This window comes from Muntiacus reevesi, chromosome 16, assembly GCF_963930625.1.
Source record: "Muntiacus reevesi chromosome 16, mMunRee1.1, whole genome shotgun sequence".
Lineage (NCBI taxonomy): Eukaryota > Metazoa > Chordata > Mammalia > Artiodactyla > Cervidae > Muntiacus > Muntiacus reevesi.
Window position 1 is genome coordinate 56,401,671 of NC_089264.1, and position 26,659 is coordinate 56,428,329.

Genomic DNA, 26,659 nt, shown 5'->3' on the forward strand with positions numbered 1-26,659 from the left:
CCACCCAAACCTGTTTCACGAATCACAGTCTGCCCCATTAGAGCAGCCTCATACTTCCAACCGCTCAGACTAAATTCCTTGGAATCATCCTCGACTCCTCCCTTTCTATCACACCCCACATGCAACCCATCAATAAATCCTACTGGCTCCACTTGGAAAATATATTAAGAATCCAGTCACCTCCACTGCTACTGGCCTTTTCCAACTCTCCATCATCTCTCAAACCAGATTACCACAGTCACCTGGGGACTGATTTCCCTGAGTCCAACCCAACACTGCTAAAGTCTGTTGTCACTGAGCCGCCAGACGACCCATGTAAAACGTAAGTCAGACGGTGACCCTGGGCTGGGAGCCCTCCAGCGGCTTCGCATCTTAACTGGCTCTAAAGTCGAGGCTGTTCTAATGGCCCGGCCAACCCCACCTTTGTGTCTACCTGCCCCCGTCCACTCACCTCACCTCACCCCAGCCATGCTGACATCCTCCTGCTCCACGACCACCACTGCCCGAAGCACTCTTTCCCGAAGTATGCATAGCACAGACCATCCTCCCCGCCTCTTTCAAGGGCTGACTCAGAACACCTTCTCTGGAATGTCTCCCCTGACTGACACCCGCTGAAAACCACTCAGAATATAAAAGAAGAATGTTTATAACTGAGTCCCTGTTGCTGATGAGCAGAGACTAGCACAACACTGTAAATGAGCTACACTTCAATTAGAAAAATAAAAACTAAAATCACATCCCCTCTTCTCACCCTCCCCAATCCCCACCACCATCCCTCTGGTCCGACTTATTTTTCTCCGCAGTCGTTCTTTTTCAGTCGCCAAGTCGAGTCTGACTCTTCGTGACCCCATGGACCGCAGCACACCAGGCCGCCCTGTCCTTCACCATCTCCCGGAGCTTGCTCAAACTCATGTCCATTGACTCGGTGGGTGATGCCATGCAACCATCTCATCCCCTGTCGCCCTCTTCACCTTCTGTCTTCAATCTTTTTCTGCATCGGGGTCTTCTCTAAAGAGTCAGCTGTTCACATCCAGGTGGCCAAAGTATTGGAGCTTCAGCATCAGTCCTTCCAAAGAGTATTCGGGGTCGATTTCCTTTAGGATTGACTAGTCTGATCCCTTCCTTTCCAAAAGTCTTCTCCAGTACCACAGTTCAAAAGCAACAATCCTCAGTGCTCCTCAGTACTTGTACCTTATAACGTCGATTACTTATCTCCTTTAGTTTCTGTCTATAACCCTGACAATGGAGGCAAGCGCCACAAAGGCTCAGATTTCTCTCTGCTGTGTTCCTGGCTTTGTCTCCAGCATCTCACTGGCCCTCAATAAATACAGTGAATGAGTAAACAGAACCTTTGTTCAGCCACTTATCCTCACCACCATCTTCAACTAGTTTAGTGGAAAACAACTCCATGCTCACCATTATGTTGTTCCCATCCTGAATTTTCTAATTAAACATCTCCCCAAAGGTCTCCCTCACCAGGCTGCCCTGTGTCCAGTGCTAGCCTGCCCTTGCAGTGGAGAAAGGCCTAATTTTTTTGCAAGTGGGAGAAGACTTAAAAGGCTCTGCCCCAAGTGTTAACAATTATTATCTCCCAATGTTGACATATCTGGTGATGTTTATTTTTTATTTTCCTTCTGCCTAAGCCTTGTCATAATGAATACATAATGAATGACTCTCATGATGAAAGAAAACCACAGTTGGAAATGACTCCCCCCTTTAAAACTAAAAATAAGAGTAGACTGGACCACAGCTGAAATAATTCATGCACTTGCCATCACAGCTCTGAGCAGTGTAGCCAAAGAAATCCTGAGGCCACACGCCTCCTCTCCCCTCTAAACATATGCAGGTTCAGAACATAGACTAACGTCACTGGGTAATTTGGAAACAATTAACAAACCCATCTTTAAATTGATTACTTAAAGATACAGGTGGTTCACCAGATTTAAAAACAAAACCATGTTGGCTCAACATGCGGGTTTATTTTTTTTTTTATTTTGCCTAATCAGCAATCTGCACAAAGCTTTGTGCCAATGTCTGGCCTATTATAATCACTTTTCCCTCTATTTAAACAATGTGATTTTTTTTTCACCTCCTAATCCAAATGTTCAAATGGTGAACGCTATTTTCAAGAGACTGTATGGACCCAATGGTGCAGCATTGATCCAAGCCCACAGGAATCGTTGAAACTTAATATTAAGTGAACCTTCTCAGCCCTTGTAGTCTTTTAGCAAATTGAAGAACAACAATATTAACAAGAGCCAGTGCTTTTTGTTTGTTTCAGTACTTACTTTGGGCAAGCACCAGTCTAAGCACTTCAAGTTAATATGCTCATTTAATCCTCCCAAAGTCCCAAAATACAGAGGCACTAAGAGGTCAAGAAATTACCTTACGGAGACACAGCAGTTAAGTGGCAGAATTCAAACTCTGGCTCTAGGACCAAAGTCAGGCACCAGAGGAAGTCTTGTACCTCTGTGAGTAACCCCTGGGGCTATCTCCTTGCATGCCATGCCTCTGGATATGCTACTCCCATTACCCCTAATGCTATTTCTTTGTTGCCTAGAAAACTCCAAATCAACCTCCAAAACCTGAAACCCTGAGAATTAATCGTGCTCTATCACCCTTTGCTTTGTTTATATACTATTTTATTAAAATGTAAACAAATTAATCTTCCCTGATTTAACTGTTCACTTAAGCAAAAAGGGCTGTATCTGATTCACAGCTCAATTCTCCATACTTAATATCAAAAGAATGAATTAATTTACAAATTAGAAAACGTTCGAGGTTTATTTAATAATATAACATTTATTACATGCTTACTATCCCAGGCACTTCGTGTATTTTAATTCACTTAAACCTTGCATGCTAAGTTGCTTCAGTCATGTCTGACTCTCTTACAACCTTATGGACTGTAGCCTTCCAGGGTGTTCTGTCCATGGGATTCTCCAGGCAAGAATACTGGAGTGGGTTGCCATGCCCTCCTCCAGGGGATCTTCCCAACCAAGGGATAGAACCTGCATCTCTTAGATCTCCTGAATGGGCAGGTGGGTTCTTTACCACTAGCGCTACCTGGGAAGCCACTTAACTCTGACCATAACCCTACTGACAAAAGTACAATTACTGCCAACACTTTGGAGACAATGTTAAAGATTCTATTACTGCCCACAGTCAAAGCTAGTAAGAATCAGAATTTGACCCCAGGCAGTGTGGCTTCATGCTCACTGCCTCCCCAGGACACAGGTCCTGTACTGGACTCCCCAAGGTCCAGAGGAAAGGTCAGAGATAGTTCTTGCCCCAAAAGATGCCACACGGAATCTACTTTTCTTCTTCACATTAATGGAGGGAATGATCACCTGAAAGATTCATGCTCACCCTGAACACTCACTATCTAGCATGAAGTTTGCTATTAAAAAAGCTCAGTAGATATTAGTTGAGTGATCAAAAATCATTTCCATATAGTTTTGTTGTTGTTGTTGTTTAGTTGCTACATATTATAATATATTCATATATATATGTGTGTATATATATTTATATATATATGAATACTGTTGTTGTTTAGTCACTTAGTCGTATCCGACTCTTTGCGACCCCATGGACTGCAGCACGCCAGGCTTCCCTGTCCTTCACCATCTTCTGGAGTTTGCTCAGACTCATGTCCGTCGAGTTGGTGATGCCATCCAACCATCTCCTCCTCTGTCACCCCCTTCTCCTCCTACCCTCAATCCTTCCCAGCATCAGGGTCTTTAGCAATGAGCCAGCTCTTTGCATCAGGTCACCAATGTACTGGAGTTTCAGCTCCAGCATCAGTCCTTCCAATGAATATTCAGGGTTGATTTCCTTTAGAGTTGACTGGTTTGATCTCCTTCGAATGACTGAATTTTTCACATGTAATAGCACCAAGAACTGGTCAAAGTATTAAACACATATTTTATCTTCAAAATGGCTATGTGAGCCCTTCCCTGGTAGTAGAGTGGATAAGAATCCACCTGTATTGATAAGAATCCACCCAATGCAGGGAACACGAGTTCAATCCCTGATCCAGGAAGATTCTACATGCCACAGAGCAACTAAGCCCATGTGCCACAACTACCGAAGCCCATGCGCCCTAGAGCCTGTGCTCCACAATAAGAGAAGCCAGCACGAGACGCGCCAGGTACCACAACCGCAGAGCAGCCCCCATTCGCCACAGCTAGAGAAAGCCCACGTAGCAACGAAGACTCAGTTCAGCTCAGTTCAGTCGTTAAGTCATGTCCGACTCTTTGCGACCCCATGAATCGCAGCACACCAGGCCTCCCTGTCCATCACCAACTCCCGGAGTTTACCCAAACTCATGCCCATTGAGTCGGTGATGCCATCCAGCCATCTCATCCTCTGTCGTCCCCTTCTCCTCCTGCCTCCAATCCCTCCCAGCATCAGGGTCTTTTCCAATGAGTCAGCTCTTCTCATGAGGTGGCCAAAGTATTGGAGTTTCAGTTTCAGCATCAGTCCTTCCAGTGAACACCCAGGACTGATCTCCTTTAGGATGGAGAACACAACCAAAACTAAGACAATTTTTTTTTAATGACTATGTGAGGAAGGTATCCTTTTTAGCCCTACTTTACAGATGAGGAAACTGAGGCACGACATGTTTCACAAACTCGAGGTTCAGGATCACAACATTAGACTGTGAAACCAGGATTCACACTCAAGCAGTCTGACTCTGAAGACCTGTCATTTCCTGCGGCTGCTGGAACCAACGCAAATTATTTGACTTAACAGAACAGGAATGGATCCTCTCCCAGTTCCAGAGGCTTGAATTCTGTTATCAAGATATGGGCAGGACCATGCTCCCTCCTAGGCATCCCTCCTAGCCTCCTGCAGCGTCCTGTACTCAGCTGCTTCAGTTGTGTTTGACTTTGCGACGCTATGGGCTGCAGCCCATCAGGCTCTGTCCATGGGATTCTCCAGGCAAGACTGCTTGAGCGGGTTGCCATGCCCTTCTCCGGGGGATCTTCCCAACCCAGGGATCAAACCCGGGTCTCCTGCATCACAGGTGGATTCTTTACTACTGAGCCGCCAGGGAAGCCCCCCCAGCTTCCAGTAGTCCTGGTGAAACCCTGATCTCTGCCTTCATCTCCATGTAGTCATCTTTTTTCTGCGTCTGTGTATCTCTGTCTTCACATGACATTCTCCCTCTCTGTGTCCAGATTTCTCTTCTGATAAGGACATCAGTTACAGTGGATTAAGGGCCCACCTTGCTCCAATCTAGGATTTCCCTGGTGGCTCAGATGATAAAGCATATGCCTGCAATTCGGGAAACTTGGGTTCGATCCCTGGGTTGGGAAGATCCTCTGGAGAAGGAAATGGCAACCCATTCCAGTACTCTTGCCTGGAAAATCCCATGGATGGAGGAGCATGGTAGGCTACAGCCCATGGGGTCGCAAAGAGTCAGACACGACTGAACAATTTCATTTTTTGCTCCAATCTGACCTCATCTTAACTTAATGACATCTTTAAAGACCACTTTTCAAATAAGGTCACATTCACAAGTACCAGAGCTTAAGACTTCAAGGTATTGGCTGGGAGGTGGGAGGCAAATACACTATACAGAACTGACTCCAGAGATGCAAGGAAATGACTCCGTTTTTGTAGCCAGTTAATTCTCTTGATTGGAACAAGATTTAGTTCTCAAATCACTTATGAATACAGAGTGCAAGCGTGCTGAGTCACTTTGGTCTTGCCTGAGTCTTTGTGATCCTATGGACTGTAGCCCACCAGGCTCCTCTGTCCTTGGGATTCTCCAAGCAAGAATACTGCCGTGGGTTGCCGTGCCCTCCTCCAGAGGAAGATCCCCAGGAATCAAACCCAGGTCTCCTGCATTGCAGGTGGATTCTTTACCACCAGCAAACCCATGAATACAGCAAATGAAAGTGAAAGTTGCTCAGTCGTGTCCGACTCTTCACGACCCCATGGACTATACAGTCCATGGAATTCTCCAGGCCAGAATACTGGAATGAGTAGCCTTTCCCTTCTCCAGGGAATCTTCCCAACCCAGGGATCGAACCCAGGTCTCCCACATTGCAGGCAGATTCTTTACCAGCTGAACCAAAAGGGAAGCCCAAGAATACTGGAGTGGGTAGCCTATCCCTTCTCCAGGGAATCTTCCCAACCCAGGAATCAAACCAGGGTCTCCTGCATTGCAGGCAGATTCTTTACCAACTGAGCTATCAGGGAAGCCCTGAATACAGAAGGAAGTGGTTAAATGTTTGAGATTCAAGGATTTCTTTACGTATGAGATAAACAGAATACAATCAAAATGTAAAATATTTTAAGTAAATTAGAAACTTTGTTTATCATAAAACAGTATTTCCCCAGAATGGAAGTCAGTTAATATACTAGAAAAATTCAAAGCAAAATACTTGTAGTCTGCTTACTTTCCCATTCTCAGTTTGCTATACACCAACCACCCTTTCTTCCTTCAAAGCAGTACTTCTGGATTTTGACAATGGACAATCATCACACAATATTCTATAATAGTGGCTTATAATCATTTGATACTTTCTTTTAAAACTCCTAAGTTTCCATTTCTTTTGATTCTCTGGGGTCCACAGCTAACAGTTTAAGATTACATGCAGCCTTCAAATTTTCATTAACAAAAATTAGTGCTCAAGGAAACATGTAAATGAAGTACAAAATCTTTGCAAGTAAATAGATGTATTTCAAATTTAACCCATGACAGTTTCTCTATATCCTTCCGGAGTCTAGTGTCAAACTTGTGCATTCACTCTACATCAGCTGTGATTTCTTCATCTGTTAATCACCACACAGTGGAAGCCTGATTGTCTCTGTATGCTAAGGAAACAACTAGAAATTTCCAAAACAGGCTAATTCACAATTTTTTGATCCTTTAAACAGATTCTCTGGCAAGAATAATTGCTAACCAGCTCAGTACTCAAGAATTATTCTTCGAGATGGTTTCCTTAGATGACATCATTGATAACTAATTAAATGAATACATTTTTACTAGCATCACCAGGATGACAAAAAGACCACAAAGCTGCCTTAACTCATTTTAAATATCAATATATAGCATTTAAAACAGGATGTACATGCACAGTATGCCAAAGTTAGTCAAAGCAAACGCCACAGGCAAAATGATATTCTCTAAAATCAAATTCTTGACCTGAAATTCTATCTGCCTTTTTGTATTCCATCAGTATCCTAACTCAAATCAGAAGTGGAAGTAGTAATAGATTATTCCAGAGGATGGTTCAATTATTTTGGAAGAAACAAATGACCTGTAATTTTTTTTAAACAAAGTAACAGACTTCCTGTAGAAAAAGACCACTATTAACATGGAATAATTTGGCAAATAAAATCCAATTTTGCTAGTACACCACATTAAAATGCAATTTTCAGACTAATATATTTACAGAACATTTCGAGACGGCCAGTTGCTCACCCCTGGAGGCTGGAGCTTATCCTCTCTAATTATACTGAGTGCATTCTCAGGACAGAATGCTCAATGATTAGAGAAATAACTGACTTTTTTCCTAAAGAAAAACATCTCAACCCCAGTTACATCCTTTAAAAGCATATATCACCCTACAGAGAGTACAGACATTTTCTTTGTTTAAAACAGCAATTAGAGAAAAAATGCAAAACAGCTACAACAGTTTGTGCTTCTCACACAAGCTTTCTCACACTGGTTGGTCCTTAGATTCTCTCCATTCTCCTGGGAAATTTCCTAATTTTTGCAATCTAGTAGCTCTGTGTCTCAGGGAAATATTCATTTGGGGGGGGGGAGGTGTGCGTGTGCAAGCATTAGCATTCACATTTACTGAGTGCCTTCCCCATGCCAAGTTGTGTGTGTGTGTGTGTGTGTGTGTGTGTGTGTGTGCGTGCGTGCGTGCAAGCATCAGCATTCACATTTACTGAGTGCCTTCCCCATGCCAAGCTCCTCATAATCTGCATTCAGCCCAGTCCCAGCACCTGCTCCAGCTGTGTGCCCTGGAACAACCTGGGTGAGCCTCAGCTTCCCCACCTGTATTTGCAGATGACGATAGTAGCTGCCTCATAGAGAAGCGGGGCCAATCTTCTCCACGTAAGGCATTCATCACAGTGACTCACAGGAAATGAGCTGTGTCACAGGGAATGCTCAATAAATAAACATTAACCCTAATTAATTTATGGGCTTCCCTGGTGGCGCAGATGGTATAGAATGACCCTTCAGTGCAGGAGGTCCGGGTTCGATCCCTGGGTTGGGAAGATCTCCGAGAGAAGGGAATGGCAAGCCACTCCAGTATTCTTGCCTGGAGAATTCCATGTACAGAGAAGCCTGGCAGGCTACAGTCCATGGGTCGCAAAGAGTCGGACATAACCGAGCAACTAGCACTCTCACTTTCACTTATAACTTCTATAGGATCCTTCTTCCTGTAAGAAAAAGGAGGTAACCTTTTCTGATAGGGACTGACCCAGGATCAAATCCCAATCTGCAGGCCTCCAAAATCTATCAAACTATAATACGAGGCAGCAAACGCACTAAGGAACTGTCATCCACATTCTCTTTAGACGCTAAAAGGGGGACAGGGAAGATAACAGTCACCCCCAAGGCCATGTAGCTGAATACACAGCATTAAAAACCAACTATAGGACTTCCCTAGGGGTGCAGTGGATGAGAACCGGCCTGCCAATGCAGTAGACACGGGTTCAATCCCTGATTCTGGAAGATTCCCCATGCCTCGTAGCAATGGAGCCCATGAGCCACAACAATCAAGCCTGTGTTCTAGGGTCCAAGAGCCACAACGACTGAGCCCGCGTGCCTAGAGCCCGAGCCCTGCAACCAGAGGAGCCCCCACAAGGAGAAGCCCGAACACCGCAAACAAGAGTAGCCCCTGCAAAGCGGTGAGGACCTAGCACGGTCGAACCCAGTGCAGCCAAGAAGTTAAATAAAATTTAAAATTTTGTAAAAGCCTACTACTACCAATTATGAATGTCTCCCCACCAGCCTTTGTTTAAAAGACTGATTTTTTTAAACATTTTAATCCTAAACTGTAAGTTTTTGATCAAGGACCATCTTCCATAGCATAGTAACAACTGTGGAGTCCATCTAAAATGCCTGGTCCACCTACCAACCATTTCCACACGAGGAAATCAAGAAAGTAAATAAGTTGATCACTTTATAGCACACATGTTCACGTGATCACAGTAAACCGTCCCACCCAGGTAGTTGTCATTCTGGATTATTTCATAGAGAAACTGTGGCTCAGGCAGGGTACCTACCTATATCCAGCAACCCCAGGGCCGGGCCCAAATTGAAACTTGGCTCTGTCTAGCTCAAAAGTCTATGTTCTCTTTAGAACAAAATGGTCACGACAAAAGAAGGGTTAGGCCAGCTGGTCACTTGGTTATGAGGGCATAATCAACTAAATAAATGGGAAAGATACCACAGTTTTTGAGGACACCCCAATGAAGATTAATTTTTATCAAATCACTTCATCTCCAAAGTAGAAGTCAGTAATATACATGGCCAAAAACATGACCAAATAACATGCGTGCATGCTGTCGCTTCAGCCGTGTCCAACTCTTTGCGACACTATGGACTGTAGCCCTCCAGGCTCCTCTGTCCATGGGGACCCTCCAGGTAAGAAAACTGGAGTGGGCTGCCATGCCCTCCTCCAGGGGATCTTTCTGACCCAGGGATGGAATCTGCGTCTCTTAGTCTCCTGCGTTGGCAGGCGGGTTCTTTACCCCTAGCGCCACCTGGGAAGCCCTGATCCACATAAGGCATACCCAACTGATTTCAAATCTGTGTTAGGGGTAGTTCCACAGTGAAGAAAGCTTTTGAAAACACAGGACTTCGGGATCAGGTTCAGGTGAATGGTACCTATTCCCTCTCAAGCTGCCAGGGTCCCTGTCCGCCTCCCAACCCTCAGGGTCTCGGCCCCGGTGGCATACTACACAGATGTCAGAACAGGCCCCCAGGTTCCAAAGTGATAATAAGTCAGAATTCCTCAGGTCACGGTACCTGGGCTGGTGAGCGTACGGGATCAGTTCTCTTTTTTTTTGTTAAACTTTTTAACTGCGGTAAAATGTACCTAACAAGATTTATCATTTTAGCCATTTCTAGGGGCACAGTACTGTGGAACTAAGCAAGTTCACTCTGTTGTGTAACCATCACCACCATCCATCTCCACAACTTTTTCATCTTCCCCACCTGATACTCTGGACCCATTCAATAACAACTCCCCGTTACCCCTTCCCTCCACGCACTGGCAGCCACCTTCCACTTTATCTCTATGAATCTGACTTCTCTCGGCACCACATGTAAAGACATTCGTACAACACCTGTCCTTTAGGACTGGTTTATTTCACCAAGCATGATGCCAGTTCTCTTTTTGCTCCCAGTTCTCCTTGAGGAAACATCCTTGAAATTCACACTCTTTAGATGAACTAAAAGTGAATACACAAGAATTACATTTCCCTTTTAACTCACTGCTAAAAGGATACATTCAAAGAGCCAACTCATTGGAAAAGACCCTGATGCTGGAAAACATTGAGGGCAGGAGGAGAAGGCGGCAACAGAGGATGAGATGGTTGGATGGCATCACCAACTCCATGCACATGAGAGTGAGCAAGCTCTAGGAGATGGTGAAGGACAAGGAGGCCTGTGTGCTGTAGTCCATGGGGCTCCAGAGTCGGAGGTTACTCAGTGGCCGAACAACAAAAGGATAAAAAAACACTAAGAATGGCTAGGGAAGAATTGAGAATAAGTCAGCAAAGCCACCCCCAACTTCATGAAATCTCTACTTGTTTCTATTCGTTCTCTCAAAATTTTTCATTCTATGCAAATAAAATGTTTAAAACTGCATCACACTAGGTATACTCCTCCTTTAACTTAACCATCTACCAAAAAGATATATCTCTAAGCATTTCGAAAGTTAGTTTTCAAGGTCAACACTGAAGGTAAAGCAAATGTGATTTCATGAAAATATGTATCCACCGAACTCTCCAATGCAAAGAAACTGTTTTGGGCATGCTAGTACCACACTGCTTAATAGCTGGTGCTGCAAAAAGAAAGTAACACCTTTATAAGTGTTCATACAAAAATCATTTAAATGTTGAGCAAAAATGTATGTAAACTCTGAATGGGCCATCCATCCCACTGTTATCTCTCTCAATGGAAAACAGCACAACAGCATCTAATGAAAATCTTGTTTCCTTTACAAGAAATAAAGATAATAATGCCACAAATCAACACTTTCCCTTATTGTCTATTTTTATTGGTTTTTCTTGCAAGCCACATGTTCTCAGAACAAAAGAGGAAAAAAAAGACAAAATTCAATAAAATGCTACATCTTATTTTTGCTTCTTATTTCTGCTTGCAGCTTGTAAAATATATACATAACAGCAGGATCTAGTACCAGTAAAGGAAAATGATTTAAGCTAAAATAAAACTCAAGTCAGCAGGAGATGGCTTTGATCGGGAGACCATGATACGTAAGTTGATGGAATGCAAGACTTCCTTTATTTATTTTAGTACAAATAACCTCAAGTCCTGGAAAAAAAGACAGTTTTAGAAAATGACACTGACCCAATTGCTGAGTCTCATGAATAAGAGTGGTAAGCGTTACTTCTGTTGCAGCACTGCTCATACATTTTCTGCTCAAATCATTGGAATCCATTTAATTCAAATGTGGGAGTTTCTTCTCCCTGAATTTTAGGATAATAGATGGTTGAAGACATGGAGACCCTGACCACAGCAATTGTGCTCAGATGTTCAGTGGTGTCCGGCTCTTCGCCACCCCAAGGACTGTAGCCCACCAGGCTCCTCTGTCCATGGGATTCTCCAGGCGAGAATACTGCCGCAAGTTGCCATTTCCTTCTCTAGGGGATCTTCCAGACCCAAGGATCGAACCTACGTCTCCTGCTTTTCCCACATTGGCAGGTGGATCCTTGGCCATTTCCCAGCGCCACCTGGGAAGCCTGACCATAGTGATGGTATCCAACAAGACCGGTCACACTCAATTCCCCACCCCATTTAGGGAAAGCCCCAGTGCCAAGAAAACAGCACCCTGACACAAGAGACCCCAAAGCACCGATCCCCAGAGCTAAGAGGGGCCCTCGGGGACTCCCAGCCCTAATTCTCCCCACGTTCCAGGAGGCTCCTTCCTTGGGGGGAGGGTTTTTGTGGGCTCTTCCATCTCCAGCTGCAGCTTCCTTTAACCCTTTTCTCCGTGAAGTGTTACTGCATCTCTCTGGGAGTTTCCCCAGATATAGAAAAGTCAGCAACATGGGTCAGGGGCCTTTCCCCACCCCGACAACGGAGCCAAACGCTCTTTCGCTCTGAATTATGCTATCTACACTAATATCCTTTCAAAAAGACTCACTCTGGGCTCTCCCTCTAGAGAAAGTTTTCAGTGAGCTCACCCCACCTAGCTCCTTTCCTGGCCTCTGTGTCAAACTAGACCCATAAACAGGATTGGAGAATAAAACTCTCCAAAAGCATAGACCTAGTCCATCTTCCCTGACTTCAGGGAGGACCAAAACTAAACATACCTCAACAGAAAAATAATCCAAAGCCAGCAGTTTTTAAGTTGGAATTAAGATTCCAACATCTCAGCAAAAACCCAGGTCAAGCTTAACCAAGTCATGACCCCAAATTTCTTTTTCTCATACCAAATGCTCAGCCTTAGCAACTCCAACTGGTCGCTCCTCTCTCTCTTTCCACCTGGAGTCAGCTGACCTCCAGGACAACATCTCCATACCCCAAAGAAGACGATAAAGTCATAATTTGAACAACGGAAGTCAAAAACCACTCTCCATTAGCCAGTTCCTCCCCTACATGCACCAAACGAGCAACAATCTCTCAGGCTCAAAATGCCATTTATCTTTGGACCCAAGCCAGGGGGACTGATCAACTGCTCAGGCATGAGGAAAATCAGTAAAAGAAATCCTGTCCCAACTGAAGATCCTGCATGTGTGAGTGCTCAGTCATGTCCAACTCTGCGACCTCATGAATTGCACCCAGCCACGCCTCTCTGTTCATGAGATTTCCCAGGTAAGAATACTGGCGTGGGTTACCTTCCCTTCCTTCAGGGGATCTTCCCGACCCAGAGATCGAACCCGTGTCTCCTGCATCTGCTGCACTGGCATGAACGTGAAAGTGGCTCGGTCGTGTCCAACTCTCTGTGACCCCATGGACTACACAGTCCATGGAACTCTCCAGGCCAGAATACTGGAGTGGGTAGCCTTTCCTTCTCCAGGGGATCTTCCCGACCCATGACTTGCGCACTGGCAGGCGGATTTGTTACCACTAAGCCAGCCTGTAGTCCTCTACAACGATGAGAAACAGGGAGAAGAGGGGGAAGCAGAGAGAACTCTGCCTCACATGAAGCGTTCCTTCAGGTGCATGCAAAGCAGAACCTGGAGAGCAGCCTGTTCAAGGTGTGCACCAAGAGACACCTGTTCAGAAGAGGCCGTGCAAATACACCCACAGGCAAGTGCTGGGTTACAGAAAGCTCACAAATTTCTCTGCAGCAGGAAATCTTGAGACGCTGATGAGTAGGGACACACAGGTTTCCGAATTTAACACAGAAGGCTTTATTCACAGCGTATTACCCGCTCCAGTATTTGTGGGCTTCCCTGGTGGCACAGCTGGTAAAGAATCCGCCTGCAATGTGGGAGACTTGGGTTCAATCCCCGGGTCGGGAAGATCCCCTGGAGAAGGGATAGGCTACCCACCCCAGTACTCTGGCCTGGAGAATTTCATGGACTGTATAATCCATGGGGTCACAAAGAGTCAGACACGACTGAGCGACTTTCACTCATGATCCTGCCATGACCATCACTTACTGCTACTCGGGTCATAGCTTAGTAGTCACCCATCAGGGCCACTTGATCAAAAGAAGACCACTAGGATTCCACATCACATCACCCATCTCTGTGATTTCGCAGAGCCCCCCACGAAAGCAGCAGAGAGTGTTTTAATCGTTGCCGGACCCTTAGGTCCTACCGGCACACAGTAAGTGCTTAATAAACATTTGCAGAATGAATGAGGAAGTGAAGTATTCTGGCTATCCCTCCCTCTGGCTTGGAGAAAAGATGAAACATCTGGTTATATTTAATTTCAGTTCAATATGATTTATTAGTTCAAATAGAGAGGCCATGCTTACGCTGCGGCTGCAAAATTAAATATCTCCATTTCCTGTGGACACGTTTTCATTCTGAGCCACGATAAGAAAACAATGTACTTTTGAGTCCTTCTAGAAACAACAATGAGTTTAAACTGAGCCCCTCCCCTAGACCTCTCTAGAATTTAGACACAAAAATCACAAAAGTTAATCAGCTCTTACATTAACACATACCAACCCCACTAACATCATGCTATGAGTGTATACCATCATATCTGGGGATAAACTCTTAACCTGCTGCTAAAAATGTCCTGGGGCTATTTACCGAAGCCGCCAATGATCACACTCACATTCTCATTCTTTGACAAATGTTAACCGAGTCCCCAGGACTTCTGAAGCACCGGGAACACGACGATGGAGAAGTCACAGTGCTGTCCGTCAAGGACTTGCAGACCAGAAGAGGGGCCAGGAAAGTAAATGGATACAATTCTGGGTGGTAACAAAGGTGGGCTGTAGGTGGGGGTGAGAAGCTCCCTGTGGGGGCCCGAAGAGCCAGCCGCCCTCTCCTGGGTACCCCAGAGGTCTTCCAAGCGTGGACCCCAGACCAGCAGAATCAGCATCTCCTGGGACGCTGTTAGAAGTCAGACTTTCATCAGACCACACAACAGGCCTGTGGGATCGGCCTATGGTGGGGCCGGCCCTGTGTTTTAAATCACCCAGAGGTCCCTGACGCACACAGAGGCACACGATGATTAAACTGCTTCCCAGAAGAGCTGCAGAAGTCAAGCAGGTAAAGACCAGAGCGACGGTGAGGATGGCTGCAGGCGGTGGGAACAGCATAAAAGGCCAGAGAAAACCCGGCGTCTATAAAAACCGTGAGGCGTGAGCTCAGGGCGTGAGATGGAGGGCACGGGGACCCTGAGGTGGGGCAGGTGCGGCACCAAGGAGCCAGGGCTTCACCCCCGGGCAGCCAGGAGCCCCTGAGGATGCGGTGAGCGTGCCCAGACCTGCAGATTTCTAAAGGTTTCACCTTGGAGGCAGTGTTGAGAACAAGGAGAGGCGCCGGAGGAGCTGCAGGCTCCTAGGTGAGAGGTGAATAGCAACGGTAACGCAGTGGAGGGATGCTGTCAGAAACAGCGGGCTCGGAGTGGGAGCCGGGGGTCAGGGACGCCTCACCCTGCCGCAGAGATGGAGGGGCCGGATGGCGCACCCCTCCTCCTGGGAGCTGGGGCCTGACACACACCCCACACCCCAGCAGGGCAGGGGCTCGTCAGGGAAGCCCTGAGCACTTCTCCCGGGAGTACACATCACATTTTATGTAGCTGTTCTTTAGCTGTCAGGGCCAGGGGCCATCGTGGTCAGTTTCCACGTGCATCATTTGGAACAACGCCCAGGGCTTGAGAAGCCAAACTGAAAGGATGGACAAGCCAGGAGGCCACTGAGAGGCCACTGCTCTCATTCAGCAGAAAGAGGACCGTGTCATGCGGAAGGAATTAGAAAGCTGTATCAATTGAACTTAATTTTTCTCTAGTCTGTTGATACCATTCAAAATACTAAACGAAAACCTTTACAAGTCAACCACCTTATGAAAATTCAACAGTTTCTGATCTGTTGCATAGTCCACAGGGCTTCCCTGGTGGCTCAGATAATAAAGAATCTGCCTGCAATGCAGGAGACTCGGGTTCGATCCCTGGGTTAGGAAGATCCCTTGGAGATGGCAATCCACTCCAGTATTCTTGCCTGGAGAATTCCATGGACAGAGGAGCCTGGTGGGCTACAGTCCATGGGGTCCAGTGTTCGTGCCTGGAGAATTCCATGGACAGAGGAGCCTGGTGGGCTACAGTCCATGGGGTCACAAAGAGTCAGACAAGACTGAGTAACTAACACACAGACACACACACGAGTTCACAAGCTCACCTTCCTGCCAAAAGTCAGAAATGACCATGAAGTCAGACGCATACTTGCAAGTGAAAATATTGATGTGACAAAGCTCCAGGTCACAGAGAGATTGCCACCTAATTGAGACAAGTCTGCTCTGTTTTCAGAATAACTCTGCAAGGCCCCAAAGTACAGGACAGAGACATCTCAAAGCCCGCTGAGACGGACTTGAGTGTTTGCTTTGATTTTTAGAAATGATTTCCAGCAGGCAGATAATGTTGTGACCCAATTACAGGGTATTTTGGAAACAGCAGGCACCTAACTTGGGGGTGGAGCTGGTGGGCGTAGCGGGAAGAGTTACTGAGCAGGCAGTACCACCTGCCCCTCAATCCTGCACAGAATTTTATGGAGAAGGGAGCTGTGGCAATCAGAAGCAATGCAGCTTCTCCCTTGACCTGCTTCCCGTTTTCTCACCATTCCCAAAATAGACAGAGCTAAGGAAAATCCTAAGTATATTTCTCAGCCCTCTAGGGGGAAAGTTCATGAAGGGCAGAAATTTGGGTCCCTGGGGAAAAAAAAAAATGGATGAAAGGCAAAGTCCTAGTATCAAGAGGTGGAAACAGTGGAAAATAAAACCCACAGACAAAAAGGAAGCACAGAAACAAAAACAATGGCCAGTTCTTACCCCAGAGCATACTGACAGCCGGCACACAAGCTCAGCTCTCCTGGATTCTCCAAACTCAAGCTCTTCAGAGTCCCAAGTTAAAGTTTCTGCTTGAAACTAAAATTAATAATAACTGATAAGGTCTTACTAGAGACCAAATGCTGTTTTCTTGTTTGGTTGGTTTGGGTTTGGGGAGCGGGGGTTGTTTTGTTTTGACCTCAGCACGCATCTTGCAGGATCTCAGTTTCCCAACCAAGGACTGAACCCAGGCCAGGGCAGGGAAAGCGCCGAATCCTAACCCGCAGACCACCAGGGAACTCCCCCAAGTATTGTTGTAAGCCCTCATCATATTCACAAAACCCTCATAACAACCATGTTCTGGGGAAGCTGAGGCACTGTGTAATTCTGCGGTCCAACTGTGCTGTCCAAGATTATACGGTTATGGAGCCGGAGAGCAGTACTGGAATGCTGGGAGTCAAACCACCAAACCCCGACTGCCTCCCCAGGGCGGTCCCCAGCACGCACTGCAGGATATTTACCAGCATCCTTGGCCTCCACTCACCTGATGCCATTCATACCTCTTTGACAATCAAGACAATCAAAAACGTCTCCAGGAGTATTGCCAAACGCTCCCTAGGGGGCAAAATCGCCGCCGCCCCCCACCCCCGCCCCACACGGAGAACCACAGCTATAGAGATTTGAAGGCCAAGTCTCTAGGTCCTTTATAGAAGCAATAGCAAATACCAGCTGTTGGATAGAAGAAACAGGCTACCACACTGCCACTAAACCAAAGCAAAATGGAAAAGGAGACAGCTGAAGGGCTTTCTGTAGCAGCGAGTTTTACTACAGTCCTTTGCCATGGCTCCTAGAAAGCCTGTAAGGTCTTCCTGCTCTCCCTTCTCCCCTCCCTCAGAGCCTCACAAATGCCTCTACTGAAGCACCTTATAATGACACTCCTGGACATTCCTGTCTTCCTCAACACTTTGCGCTGTACCTGGCACCAAGTCTGTACTCAATAAACACTTGCTGAACCAAGGCATGGACAAACGATGCTGAGGTTTCTGGGTGCCCCTAAATGATTGCATGTCTGTCTGCACTAGCAATCTCGAAAAGGTATAAACAAATAGAGTTTGGTGAGCGGGGAGGATGAGAGGTTCTGGTCAGAATCTGAGGTTGAATCGGTGCTTTTCAAAGTATCTACACCCCTCTCAGTTCACTTTAAGTCCAGGCCATGCCTCAGTTCTGTTCAGAAATTCAGCTGTATTTTGTTCACTGGGGAACGAACTCAAGAAACCTAACTCGTGCTAAGGAAATTCTACTTGTTCATATTATAACTTGTGCCGATACACAGTCTGCCAAGCAAACAGAGATACTCATTACTGCAGATCCACTGACCGACTCTATGGCCCAGGACAAAGGTCTACTTGGAAACCAAATGCAGATCAGAAGGTAAGAACAGAGCCAGCGGCCAGTAGCACGCAGGATGCTCCCAGGAAGGAAGGCACGCCCACCACCCTCTCTCCACCAGCCAGAGTCTCAAATCTGCTTGGAAAGGCCCTGAAATCCTCAGGTTCCTCCAGTCATCAGAGGCCTAGTCACCCCAACACTGCCCATGATTGACATGTGACAACTGATCAGATTCTGGGGCATTTTATTTACAACAGAAATATCCTCAACCAGAATCTGCCCAGAGAGATTCAACACAGCAACCCTTAGATTCAGACATATTTAGAAATTATATTTGGATCTTTCTACCATTCAACGTGTGTTCAGATGAAAGCAATGCACATGAGGCCATCATCTGGAGGCAATGGCTCCATCACTAAGTACACAGGTTGAGGTTAGCGGGATTCTGTAAATGGATGAAAGGTGAAATTTTCATCTTCTTCCAAAGGCTGAGTCTAGGAAAGTTTCATGTTGTGGTGGAAAGAATAATGCAGGCTTTGTTTAGGGCCTGGGCAAGTCCTTGAAAGTGTCTGAACCAGGCTTCCTCATCTATAAAAAAGGAAAAAAGAAGATACCCCAAAAAACGAAGTGAAGTGTTTCCTATATAGCGCCAGGCAGAGCTCACCCTTGATAAATGTGATTTCTTCACCTCCTGAGCTCCTCAGCAACCCACAGACTCCTCTGGGTTAACAACAGTTGCAAGACAAGCATTCCTGTCCACCATGTAGCCTCTGGGCTTCCCAGGTGCCACTAGTGGTAAAGAATCCACTTGCCCATGCAGGAGCTACCAGAGACACAGGTTCAATTCCTGGACCAGGAAGATCCCCTGGAGAAGGAAATGGCAACCCACTCCAGCATTCTTGTCTACAGAATCCCAGGGACAGAGGAGGCTGGTAGTCTACAGTCCACGGGGTTTCAAGAGTCAAACACAAGTAAGCATGTGCACGTACACACACGTAGCCTTTAGTGAAAAGGACCTCAGTTTCCTAATCTCTAAAATGGGAACAGCACTACACTATCCTGTAAGAATTAAATAGGGTAGCAGCCAAAACAAGCTCTTTGCACAGAGTTCCACAAGAATATACTATTAAGACCAGTGAGATCCAAATATTCGTAAGTACAGATTTTTAAAGTATTATCTGAAAATTATTTTCTTAAGCTACTATTTAAAACTCGGAAGTAATCTGTGTTTTTTTCCTCACCTCCCACCCTCCTAACAGCTACTCAAACTGAAGGTGAACAATACCAATTCCATGAGCACATTATCCATAAACCTCCAGCGATTCATCAAGGCTCACTCTGGAGGGCATGATGCCGAAGAGGTGCAAACCAAGCCGGCTATAACACAACTCCCAGTTCTGTGACTCTAACTCCAACACCATTTCCTAGAATCACCCACCCTGAATCGCTAACACATGCCGTTTGGGCAGAAAGAAGTCTGCATGCAAAAAAACAAACCCCACAATCTGTCATTCTGAGGCCCTGCCTGCTAAAATTCACATTTTAGTCACTTGTCCTTTCTGCTCTCTCAGAACCTCATCTTTCATCTTGGCACTTTCCTTGTCATTCTTGGGCTATAATTCAAATATACTTGCTGGTTCCCAGAGCACTCTCGAAATTAACTTCTTCTTGGCTCCTAGGACCTTGAGTCTGTACCAATGATTCCACATTCCTGGAAGGGCCCCATCAGCTCACCCACAAGTTCCAGTGTGTCTGGCCTCCACTAATCAACTTGATCCTGAGGGCAGAGCTCCCTACAATCTCAGGCCCAGATTCCCAGATTTATCAATTTCATGGACCATTAAGCTGCCAAATAAAAATATTCCCATCAGTTCACAGAAGAAATCTTACCCCCATATCAGAATGGCATAATGTCAGAGAAGAGGACAGATCTCCTCATTTGAACACACTTAGAAAATATTCACTACATGGTCATCATTATCACTCGGACAAGGAGCATGGAGACCTCACGGACAGACAACAGCCCTAGCGCCGTGATGTGCATACAGTAGACACTCCACTAACTAAGCTCTTACTCACACGGCCGCAATTTGGGAAACACTGCATTCCAGACCACCAGTCATGCCAAGACTTCCTTCTTCAATAATGGCATTTCCTTCACTCTCTGGAGCTCCGTAAGTTCTCCTCAACCTCATCCTCCTAAGTGCATACTTCCCCCAGCTCAGTTCCAAAAGTGCATTCTTTTTACTCAACTTGAAAAGGAAAAATCAAAACAAAATCACTCTGCCTCCTACTTCAAGCATTCCTGAAGCATAGTTTCCAAGAGAGTTACACTTCAAAAACTTTAGTTATAACCTAGCAGATAAAATTTTATAAGACTTCCACAAGCAGCAAAGGACAGAATGGTTCACTTTATTTACAACAATGACCAAATCATCAACAAACAAGAAAAACCTAAATTCATTTTCCATACCATTCATTTTTTCCATATTCTCTTCCCATGGCTGTTCATGTGAATCTACACATTTTACATACCAATAAATAATATGCTGTGACTTTTCCCTGATTACAAAAATAATGTCTGTCCTAGCATTTGTTCAATACTTAGAGGACCAGGTAAGATTCAAATATTATGAAAAAAAGATTATGTAGAGAGGGAATGTCTCCTGTAACTCTACACCCTATGCCCCCTCATACCTTGAAACAGACCAAGACTTCTAACTTCTTGCCAAGTTGTGATGACTTGACTTTCTACCCCCATGTACTGCCTCTCTTCCATCTCTCATCTGGCGTTTGCAGTTACTGCCCTACTCCTACCATGGGCCCAGCAGCCCTGGAGCCTAGTTATGATCAGAAGCACTAGACTTACCGTCTACTTATTACCACTTATTTAAATCCTGGTAACAACTCTGGTTTCTCTTCACCTGCCTCACTTAAAGGTTAATGAGGCTGAGTTTTGAGAGCATCTTAAAAGCAAAGTACATTACAAACATCAAATTAGATAGGTTTCCTTTGACCCATCACAGATTACCAAAAAAAAAAAAGTTCACGTAGGTACATTTGGACAGCCATCATTCCTGGTACTACAGTATGGGTATCTGCTCAATATAATGATGGTGCCAACATGAAATGATGATGATCAGTTTATTCCAGAGACCAAGGGCTGCAACTCTGATCAAGAGCTAAAGAGACAGGCAGGGACATGGGAAAAGTTTGCCCAAAGTTCATACAGGTGCCCCGGCAACCAAGGCACAGGATAGCCTCCTCCACAGCCCCTGAAGAGACTTATTCCTTAGACCACCTGCACGCCCTGGAGCAGAATCTCTTCAGAAGACTCTGTAGAACAGTTTCAAATACCTAAAGTGCTCTACCCAAATTTAATTATTACCTTATCTCCTACCTAAACTGCAGCCCCACAAAGAGTTAGTTTTATGACAATCATTCTTTGACAACCAAAAACTAGAAGGGATGTAGGAAATGGTCAACAAAATGAAGGGCATTCCACACAGTAGGCTTCCCTGGTGGTTCAGTGATAAGGAATCCACCTGCAATGCAGGGGACCCGGGTTCAATCCCTGGGTCGGGAAGATCCCATAGAGAAGGGAATGGCTACCCACCACAGTACTCTTGCCTAGAGAAGTCCATGGACAGAGGAGCCCGGCAGGCTACCGTCCATGGGGTCCCAAAACGTTGGACACAGCTTAGCAATTGAACAACAATCCCATAAAGCAGGACGGCCCAAACTTAGGGGAACAAAATCAGCTTCATCTAAGGCTTCAGCTGTAGTCCTCCGTTTCAAACGGCCCCTGGACTGGGACCCGAAAGCTCGAAAGACACCACGATGGTGCCTTCTGTTGCAACACCCTCATTTTACAGATGGGAAACCGAGCTTCCCAAGATCACACAGTAAATTTAAGGAGCAGACAACCCTGGCCCAGAAGGCAAGTCTTGGGATTCTCTGGCTGGTGGTCTTTTTGTGAAATCCCACTAGACGTTTATTATGGAGCATCTGTCACTCTGCCTCTGACAGACTACTTCATACCATCAACACGTAACAACATGTGGAATATGCATCGTGTTTAGTCACTCAGTCGTGTCCCACTCTTCGACTCCATGGAGGTAGCCTGCCAGACTCCTCTGTACATGGGGATTCTCCAGGCAAGAATCCTGGAGTGGGTTGCCATGCCCTTCTCCAGGGGATCTTCCCAACCCAGGGATCAAACCCAGGCCTCCTGCATTGCAGGCAGATTCTTTACCACCTGAGCTAACAGGGAAGACTAAGAATACTGGAGTGGGTAGCCTATCCCTTCTTCAGGGTAACTTCCCCACCCAGGAATCGAACCGGGGTCTCCTGCATTGCAGGACAATTCTTTACTAGCTAAGCTACCCGGGAAGCCCCAGAATATGCGCTAATAACATACAAAATTAAAATGGGTAATCTGGGCTTATCTTCCTTACATTCATTTGTTAGTAGTACAACAATGTTGAAAATAAATGAACATAAAAAAAGTTTTTAAATCTGAATAGAAGCTTCTTAAAAACATTCAAATTATTCTGAAGACATGCTGTTCCAATCAAATCTAATTCCAAATAACAAATCAAATATGTTTTACAAGAGAATGCTTATTGAATAATGAAAGCAGTTAAACATAGTCTATATAAAGTAAAACTCGGAAGTTCTACTGCTTTACAAGCAATGAACTGTCCACCTCCTCAGAGGGATTTTCTTGGGACGCTGACAGTTATGTCAGAGATAACAACATATAAGATGTGTAAGAGTCTGAATATCAGACTTGACACATAGTAAGTAATGAACAAATGCTACTTTCCTTAACTTGGGAGGGGAAAATAAGCTTCACCCTCATAAGCAGTAGTACCTTACAATATTCTTACAATACTTTTTAAAAGTCTGTCCTGTGCCCATGAAAAATGTAAGGGGCTATGCTACAACAGGGCACTGAATATTTTAAAACTGAAGAAGCTATAAAGACAACATCCCATTTCTTTTAAGACACAAATTTAGATATCCTGAAATCAGGTTGGTCAACATAATACTGTTCCAACACAATGGCAAGCCTTCCTGTATTCCTGCTGTAACAGAAAAGAAAAAAAAAATGATTTTTGTTGTTTCTATGGTGGCAGGAAAAAAAACACAGTCATCAAACTTTGAAACATGACATAAAAAGAGTAACAGATTTAAAATATTCTATCTTTGTCCATGTGGATTCTTCCACTATTTAGCAGACTTTTCCTAAATGATTTTGTAGTCAGGATTCTTACTACTCCAGTTAACCGTAAGAAGTCAGTCTTTTAAACTTCAGCTCGTGTGTTTTTCCACTAGCACTTTACAAAAGTTTCAGAAAATGGGACTGTGCTGGCTCCATGCAGGTGAATTACTTAGTTAAAAGTATTAACATCCTTTTGAAGAGACAATGAAAGAAACATTTCTTTCCTTTCCAGTTCCCTGGAAAGGGATCTTAACTTTAGAATTCCTTCTCAAAGGCTCTGAGCAAATATCTAGACCGACTTCAGCCTATGGGGTCTCTGAGCGATTTTTCCAGGTCATATAATTAGCCAAAGACCAAAGCACAGCTATTGAGATCTGCATCTGTTATCCCAGGTGCTCTGACTGCCAGCCCCCTGTACCCTACCGCCACCTGTATTCTCTCAGCATTCCAAAACCAACCCCCCACCCCGAGGTTCCTCATCCTCTTAACAAACGTCACCCTTTCAAAACTGCCATTTCTAGGACTCTGCAAGTTACCATAAACAACTGCTCAACAAATACTGCTTCCAAGCTACAAACTGAAAACACCACAATGTGGGTTCATAAAGAAACCCCCCTTCCTGAACGCTCAGCTACCCAAATGCAGACACTCTTAATGATCACGGCCATTTGAGGGCAAGATGTGAAATATAAATTCATGACAAGAAAAATAAACCAAAGACTCAAGAGACCCAAATCCAGAACAACAGATCAGGATGCCACTGTTTGCTTTTTAAATCAGTGAAATATTAAAACAAAGGACAAACCAATGCCAACCTCACAAAGTTTCCCCATTTCTTGGAATTCAGACACGACTGCTGGCATCATTTGAAGAGAATCCCTTGAGTATTTTGCCTAAGTCATCAGGCACAACGTAAAGCCAGTGACGGAGGGGCTTCTAATCACAGCTGAGCCCAGTCTTGCCTGAGCTTCTGACACTGACCTTGTTCTCCCATCAGAGTCTGGCCCCCCCCAACCACTCAATCCATCCAAAGCAGTCTGGGGCAGTCATGGCTCTAAACTGCCCTGAACTTGATACAAAACGGCCACAACTCTGATTTCTCCAATGGGTTTTTTTTGTTTGTTTTTTTAATTCAGGTCCTGCGCTCCTTCGACCCTTACTTAGCCCCTGACCCCTCAGTTCTAGCCCTCCTCGCCGATGTCAAGATCACCTTCGACTGTTTCTACGGCACTCCTCCATCCCTCCTCCGTCCAGCAACGTTTTCAACACAAATGTCATTTCCAGCGTCCAACCCTCCATTCTGTCCGGCGGGCAGCAGAGTGGAATTCGGCATCAGCTTCCCTGACTCGGTCCCCTTCGCACAGCCATTTTCTAGTTAAAACGCTCCCTGCCTCCGAGAGGGAAATGAACTTTTCCCCCTTTGATCTCCCAGCGGCTCGGCTCTGAACCCCCTAGAATCCAGCCCAGCCTTCGAGTCCCCGGCAGGAGCGCGCTGCCGCGGGTGGAGGGAGAGCGCAGCCGCGCAGCGGAGGCCGGTGCCAGGGCAAGGGGGTGTGCGCTCCTCCCCGCCGGCGCCCACCCGCGCTTTTCCCCGCCGCAGCACCCCCAGCGCACCCCTCTCACCCCGTCTCCGGCCCTGCCAAGCCCCGGCAGCCGAGGGAAGGAGGGCGCCGAGAAGCCACAGGGATGGAGTCAAGGAGTGAGCCCGCAATCGCCGCGCCGCCCGGCCCTGCGGCGCGGAGCGGGGCACGCGAGACTCCGCGGCAAACGCCCGCTGCAGACGCTGGGGCAGCGGCTGCAGCTGTGGCTGCGGCGGGGCGAGCGGCGGTGGCCGCGCTGCCCTCGGGGCCGCGAGCAGAGGAGCAGCCGCCCGGGCTGCGCGCCGCCACTCGCCCCACGCCGCTGCTGCGGATCGGCTCCCTCCCCGGGATCCGGAGCAGAAGCAAGCAAGAGAGCGGGGCTCACCGGCAGTGCGCGGCGCTCGCCTCGGCTCCGGCGCCCGGCAGCTCTGCTCCAGTCTCGCCCTGCCGGGAGCGCCAGGCTCAGCTGCGGGAGCAGCGCACGAGCTTCCTACTTGAGACCAGGACGGGCTCCGGCGACTGAGCATGCCCAGTGCCGCCCCGCCAGTCCCGCGCAGGGAGCGGCGCCGGCGAGATTCCCCTTCTCCGGGCTTTGGCGGCGGCTGCGCGGAGAGGATGGAGGGGCCTGGCCGGGCGGGGGCCGATCCCGAGGAAGGCGGGGCCGGGGGCGGGGGCGGGCCGCGCGCCTCGCGCGACCCCTGCAGGCGGAGGCTTCGGGGCCTCTCGAACTCACAGTCCCCTAACCACCCGGGAAGAAGGCAGGGAGACAGCGCGGGCCAGAACGTGGAGCCCCAGCGCGATGTAGCCCGGCATCCCCTCCTAGCGGCTCGGTGTCTGCCTGCACCAAAAGGCAGCTGGGTAACCTTATCCCTGGCTACTCTTTTCTCCCACACGTCTGCATTCCCTTATAACGGGAAAACGTCCTCAGAGGAGAGCGGCCCACGCCCACCCAGCTGCAACTTCGTGGGCGAGACCTTCCCCTTCCTTCTGCCTCCTTATCTAGAAACCCAGGCATATGGCGCGTGAGCATACACACCATTTCTCCATGTGAAGATCACAGCAAGATCACCTCAACCGAGGAACACACCTGCAAGAGAGGCAAAGCATAATCTCCCTTTCCCCTCCAGGAATGTTAACTAAAACTCAGACAGACAAGCAAGCTCCTGATAAGAAAGAATACCAAGGAGCCTTCAGTCTTCTGCCCCCAGACACTGCGTAACATCCCCAAAGCATCTTTAGGATTGCGTTTCACCAGTGCAGTGACTGTCAAACTTGAGCCTCCATCAGAACAGCCTGAGGATTTATGGAAAGTCAGACTACTGAACAGAATCTCGGAATGGGCAGGTCTGTGGTGCGCCCAAGCATCTGTACATTTAACGACTTCCCAGGTGATGCTGGTCTGAAGACCACGCTTTGGGAACTACTGCTCCACACATACACACAAGCCTTTCTTACCATCTCCTTCAGGAGGATTATGCTAAAAGTAATTGACTAATAATTACCAGGTAATGGCTGCTCCTCAGTCATCCTTTTCCCTAAACCTCCACAATGCAGTCCTTCTTCAAACAGCAAACTCACTAGTCCCTATTCTTCATGAGAGGACTCTATGTGGTTGGGACCCGCATTACTTTTTTCCTTCAACATCATTAACTTATTGAGGACCCACAAAATCTTGCAGTTAGCTTAGGGATAGCAGTGAATAAAAAAGCACAGACCCCTGCTTTCACAGAGCTTAGTCCAGCGAGGTGACAGAAATCCATTAAATAATCACTCAAAAATAATCACTTCAAACATG

At 46.5% G+C, this 26,659-nt stretch overlaps 1 protein-coding gene across 10 annotated transcripts in view; it reads right to left on the reverse strand.

The window, feature by feature from the left end:
• The window catches only part of APBB2 (amyloid beta precursor protein binding family B member 2), a 357,434-nt gene extending 331,980 nt beyond the window's left edge, over positions 1 to 25,454 (reverse strand). For 9 of the 10 annotated variants that reach the window (XM_065907600.1, XM_065907601.1, XM_065907606.1 and 6 more), the window contains exon 1: positions 25,250 to 25,454. The gene's annotated coding sequence lies outside the window, so the exon portion shown is untranslated. Of the gene's footprint in view, positions 1 to 24,494; positions 24,514 to 25,249 lie in introns of those variants that run through there. The other variant, XM_065907598.1, reaches the window with a different exon arrangement.
• Between the last annotated feature and the right edge of the window lie 1,205 nt (positions 25,455 to 26,659).